This window comes from Somniosus microcephalus, chromosome 3 (assembly GCF_052327205.1).
Source record: "Somniosus microcephalus isolate GS21.2 chromosome 3, FLI_Smic_1.0, whole genome shotgun sequence".
In the NCBI taxonomy this organism is placed as follows: domain Eukaryota; kingdom Metazoa; phylum Chordata; class Chondrichthyes; order Squaliformes; family Somniosidae; genus Somniosus; species Somniosus microcephalus.
This window is the reverse complement of record NC_140989.1, coordinates 197297225-197303472: the sequence shown is the minus strand read 5'-3', so window position 1 is coordinate 197303472 and position 6248 is coordinate 197297225.

Below are 6248 nucleotides of genomic sequence, written 5' to 3'. Positions count from 1 at the left end.
CAGTAATATTGCCAGTCTTAGGCATCCTGAAAAAAAAATGGCGCCTCCCGCGCTTTCCCTGCTGACAACGCTGTTCTCCGCGTTTTAAAAAATTTTTTTTTACACAGGTATTTTTAATAGGTGGAGACTCGTTCCCGCCGGACTCTCTGGGACTTTTCCCTCCCTCTGCTTGGTCCGAATGCCGACCTGCTTTGCAGCGCCGGCCGTCTCCCGAGTGCTCCACCCTCGGTCTCTGTTTGCCTCCGCCTTCGCTGCTCGGCCCCGCTGCAGAGCCAGCCGATCGAGCCCCAGCCCGCCGCCCAGGAAGGATTATTGCAGTACCTGCCACCAGCTCGGCTAGCTGGTGAAACCACAGCTTTTCCCTTTCTTTCTTGTTTTTCTTCGACTTTCGTCTGAGGAATCGATTTCCTTGAGGTGCTGCCGAATTGCAGGTAAGTCCATTTCCAATTCATCGCCACTGTTGTATCCGTGTGTTAATGAAGACACGGAATGCAGGAGTTGGTTTACAGGTGTTTACTGAACAAAGTCTGGAGGTGAACTAACAGATACAAGACACTATACAGGCTTATATAGCCCGAGTGGCCATTACCGGCATTACAGTACACAGGGGCTCTTAAAGGCACATACACCACATACAAACTTGTCCCTTAACGTATCTGCTAGTCCCGCTCCAAACTGGCAGTGTTTCGATAGCTTGCGCAGTTCCGTTAGGTACTCAGCATTGCTTTCGTCTTTGTGTTGGTTCTTTTTATGGAACTTAAATCGTTCTGCTATCAGCAGCGGTGTGGCGTTTAAGTGGTCCTGTAGGATTTCTACTATGCTTTCAAAATTCTTGTTTACCGGCTTCTCTGGGGTTATTAGATTTCGCAGTAACCCATAAGTTTTTGCACCCATGGAATTTAACAGAACCAGTGCTTTATTAGCATCAGGCACTTCATTTGCCCTGCAGTACACCTCAATATGTTCCACACATGTCGCCCAATCTTCGACTTCATTGTCGAACGTAGAGATACTGCCACTCTTCAGCATCCTTGGGTGTGGGTTAACTGTCAAAAATGGCGCCTCCCGCGCTTCCCCTTCTTCTCCGCTGGCACAAAATGGCGTCTCCCGCGCTTCCCTTCCTTCCCGCGCTCGCCCTTCTTCTCCGCTGCGGCTTCTAAAAATGGCGTCTCCCGCGCTCTTCCTTCTTCTCCGCGGCTCAATGGCGTCTCCCGCGCTCCCCTTTCTTCGCCCCGTGGACCCTGTTCAGCCGTGAGCCCTGGCTGTGCCTTGCGCGTTCTTCTTTTTATTTATTTTTTATTTTTTTCGACGCCACTCAGTCTAGAACCCAGCTGTTTCTTTACCCTCTCTCTCTCCAGTTTGTTTTATTTTTCTCGACGCCGCTCGGTGTTCAACCCCCGGCTGCGCCCTGCGCTCTTCACGCTTTGTCTTACCCCGTCGATGCTGCTCGGCTTTCTCTCCGCCGTCGGTCGGCTCCAGCCGCCGCTGCTCGGGAAGGGTCTGCGCTGGACCTTGATGTGCCTCAATAATCCCGAGACTCGATGTTAGCGAAACAAAACAAGGCTTTTATTAACTTAGAAGATAACACGCTGTAGAGAGAGGTATCTTCCCTGGAGGTCTGCAGTACTGGCTGTGAGGCCAGACTGAGCTGGCTTACATAGAGGCCATGTATGGGCGGAGCCCTACACACAACACATTCCATACATTCCAATACACAATACAATGGTGAGGAGAAACCTGAAACCAACCACAGCCACAGGCAATACAATGGTAAGGGGGAACCTGAAACCAACCACAGTCACAGGCAGTGATGAATGGAATATTTCATCACATTCACCCCTTCTATAGATTTAGTCTGTTCGGGGGTTTGGTAGTCCTCTGCGACCGACGTGGCTGTTGTGGTGTCACGGGTGTCGGCTGGGTGTCCCCGGAGGCCTCCTGGGTCTCTGCCGGGGGTGCCGCCAGGGTTGTTGAAGGGGTAGTTGGTGGGGGTGCCATTGGTCGATGTTCTTCCGGGGGTGATGAAAGAGTAGTGGGTGGGTAAGAGTTGCTGTGGTCGTTGTTGCTGCTATTGCCGTGGTTGTTGTCGTTACCGGCTGGGGCGACGTCTTTTATTGACACGGTGTCCTCCCTTCCGTCGGCGTGCCGGACATACGCGTATTGGGGGTTGGCGTGGAGTAGGTGCACTGGCTCCACGAGAGGGTCCGTCTTATGGCCCCTCACATGCCTTCGCACGAATACCGGACCCGGGGTGGAGAGCCATGACGGCATGGATACGCCTGAGGTGGATTTCCGGGGGAAGCTAAACATTCGTTCATGAGGCGTGGCATTAGTGGCAGTACACAATAGCGACTGTATCGAATGGAGCACATCTGAGAGGACTTCCTGCCAGCGGGAGATAGGGAGGCCCTTGGTCCTTAGAGCTAGAGTGACTGCTTTCCATACTGTCCCGTTCTCTCGCTCCACTTGACCGTTACCCCGGGGGTTGTAGCTGGTGGTACGGCTCGTGGCGATACCCCTGGACAGCATGTACTGGCGTAGCTCTTCACTCATGAAGGACGCCCCCCTATCCGTGTGGATGTAGCTCGGCATACCGAACAGGCAGGACAGGCTGTTGAGGCATTTAATGACCGTGGCGCTGGTCATGTCTGGGCAGGGGAAGACGAATGGGAACCGGGAGTATTCGTCCACAATGTTGAGGAAGTAAACATTGCGGTCGACGGACGGGAGGGGGCCCTTGAAATCTAAACTGAGCCGCTCAAAGGGCCGTGTAGCTTTGATTAAGTGGGCTCTATCAGGGTGGTAGAACCGAGGCTTGCACTCAGCGCAAGTGCGGCAGTTCCTGGTCAGAGACCGAACTTCCTCAATCGAGTAGGGTAAGTTGCGGGACTTTATGAAGTGGAACAGCCGCGTGACCCCTGGGTGGCAGAGGTCGTTGTGGAGGGTCTGTAGCCGATCCCCGGTGGCGCTGGCACACATCCCTCGTGAGAGGGCATCTGGGGATTCGTTAAGGGCCCCTGGCCGGTAAATGATGTCATACTCGAAGGTGGAGAGCTCGATCCGCCACCTAAGAATCTTATCATTTTTGATCTTCCCCCTCTGTTTATTATTGAACATAAACGCTACCGACCGCTGGTCGGTAAGTAGGGTGAAGCATTTGCCGGCTAGGTAGTGGCGCCAGTGGCGCACTGCCTCCACGATGGCTTGGGCCTCCTTTTCCACGGAGGAGTGTCTGATCTCGGGCCCTTGGAGGGTCCTCAAGAAGAAAGCTACGGGCCGCCCCGCCTGGTTGAGGGTGGCCGCCAAGGCAAAGTCAGATGCATCACTTTCCACTTGAAATGGAGTGTTCTCGTCCACTGCCTGTAGCGTGGCCCGCTCAATATCCTGCTTAATGCTTTTGAAGGCGGCGTGGGCCTCAGCAGAGAGCGGAAAAGAGGATGCTTTCAAGAGGGGGCGGGCTTTGTCGGAGTAGTTGGGGACCCATTGGGAATAATAAGAAAATAACCCCAGGCACCTTTTCAGGGCTTTGGGAGTGTTGGGCAGGGGCAGCTCCCGTAGGGGGCGCAATCGGTCGGGGTCTGGTCCGATTTCCCCATTCTCCACCACGCTGCCTAGTATGCAGAGGCGCGTGGTGTTGAAAACGCACTTGTCCTCGTTGTAGGTGAGGTTGAGTTTTTGTGCGGTTTTCAGGAACCTCTCGAGGTTCGAGTCGTGATCCTGCTGGTTGTGACCGCAGATGGTGACGTTGTCGAGGTAGGGGAAGGTTGCCTGCAAGTGGTGGTCATCGACCATGCGATCCATCTCCCTCTGGAAGACCGAGACCCCATTCGTCACCCCAAAGGGGACTCTGAGGAATTGGTAGAGGCGTCCGTTCGCCTCGAAGGCGGTGTACGGGCGGTCCTCTGGTCTGATAGGGAGCTGGTGGTACGCTGACTTGAGGTCGATGGTGGAGAACACCCGGTATTGGGCGATTTGGTTCACCATTTCTGATATGCGGGGTAGCGGGTAGGCGTCTAGTTGGGTGTACCTGTTGATCGTTTGGCTATAGTCGATCACCATCCGTTTCTTCTCGCTACCCCTTACCACCACCACTTGGGCGCGCCACGGGCTATTGCTGCATTCAATAATGCGCTCTTTCAGGAGCCTGTCTACCTCGGTTGCGATAAACCGCCTGTCCTCCCAGCTGCACCTCCTGCTTTTGGTCGCTATTGGCCGGCAGTTAGGGGTAAGGTTCGCGAATAGCGAAGGCGGCTTTACCTTCAGGGTAGCCAGGCCGCACACTGTGAGGGGCGGCTGGGACCCACCGTACTTGAGCGTGATGCTTTGGTGGTTGCACTGGAAATCCAGGCCCAAGATCACGCTCGCGCATAGATTCTTCATGATTAATACTTTAAAATTATCGTATACAGTCCCGTTAACGGACAATTGTACCGTGCAGTAACCCAGAATGGTCGATGTCTGGGTTTTATCAGCCATAGAGATGGTACCCCGAGTAGGGACCACCTTTAGGGAGAGTTGTCGTGCCAGTTCCGGGTGGATAAAACTCTCCGTGCTTCCACTGTCAATTAAACATTTAACCCCGCACCCGTTTACCTCGATGTCCACCATTGATTTGGATAGCGGGTGGGGCCTGGTCTGGTCCACTGTGACTGATGCCACTGTAGGGCCCTGATCAAGACAAGATGGCGTCCGCGCTGTCTGCTCACAAGATGGCGGACCCCACGAGGTCGGGCAAGATGGCGTCCAAGATGGCCGCTCCCACGGCGCACACGCGGCGGTGGCGGGTTTTGGTTTTCCAGCGGGGTTCCCTCTGCACACCTTCCCAAAGTGCCCCTTCTTACCGCACTTAAAGCAGGTGGTGCCTTTCACCGGGCACAGGTTTCTGGTGTGCTTTGGCTGCCCGCAGATGTAGCAGTTGGGTCCCCGACACGTCGCGGCTGTCGTAGGGCTTCTGGGGGGAGAGCGGGGCCCCGACGGTGTCGGGCTGCCGGGCGGGGAAGATGCCTTCCAAGATGGCGGCGCCCTTGGTGCACACGTGGCGGCGTGGACGGTGCGGGCTGAAGAGTAGGCGTCCGAGTTTCTCTGGGCCACATCCAGGGATCGCGCGGTGTCCGCAGCCTGTTTCAGGTCCAATCCCGTTTTTTCCAGCAGTCTTTGCCGGATGTAAGTGGAGCTGAGGCCTGTGATAAAGGCATCGCGAACAAGCTCGTCGGTGTACACTGCGGCTTTTACATCTCGGCACTTGCAGTCTTTGCCAAGCATTTTCAGGGTGTCTAGGAACTCCTCCACCGATTCCCCAGGTCGCTGTGCGCGAGTGGCGAGCAGATGCCTAGCATACACCTCATTCGTAGGCTGCTGGTAATGCGCCTTTAAGATGTCGCAGGCGGCCAGGTACGTGTCGGCGTCTTGGATGAGGGGGTAAACCCGATGGCTTACCCAATTCCGCAGAATTCCGAGTTTCATACTCGCAGCGTCCGTAGCGTCTTTGACGGCTGCGGAATTGTCCAGGAAGAATTCCATACACATAAACCAGTGTCTGAAGCATGCTGATGCGTCCGGAGCATGCTGATCCAAATCCAAACGTTCGGGTTTCAGGAGTTGATCCATTGTGTTGAAAAATAAGTTAATAAAATTGATGTGCCTCAATAATCCCGAGACTCGATGTTAGCGAAACAAAACAAGGCTTTTATTAACTTAGAAGATAACACGCTGTGGAGAGAGGTATCTTCCCTGGAGGTCTGCAGTACTGGCTGTGAGGTCAGACTGAGCTGGCTTACATAGAGGCCAGGTATGGGCGGAGCCCTACACACAACACATTCCATACATTCCAATACACAATACAATGGTGAGGAGAAACCTGAAACCAACCACAGCCACAGGCAATACAATGGTAAGGGGGAACCTGAAACCACCCACAGTCACAGGCAGTGATGAATGGAATATTTCATCACAGACCTGTCATCGTTCTCTTGCTGCTCGTCGTGGCTGGGGAATCAAGCCCGGCTCTCCACAGCCTCCCCTGCGAAGTTCAATCTCTGCCTGACGGCTGGGCGGTTGCTCGTGGTCGACGCCCGTGTTCCTGGCGTCGACTAATTTTTTTTTTATGTTGCAGGTAGATTCGAATCGACACTTGTCGCCACTGTTGGATCCGTGATTCAGAGGATATGCTGTTATAAAATAATCACACGGATGCTGTACATCAACAATAAACAGGTCTTTACTGGAGGAGGGTAGTCTCACGACTGGGG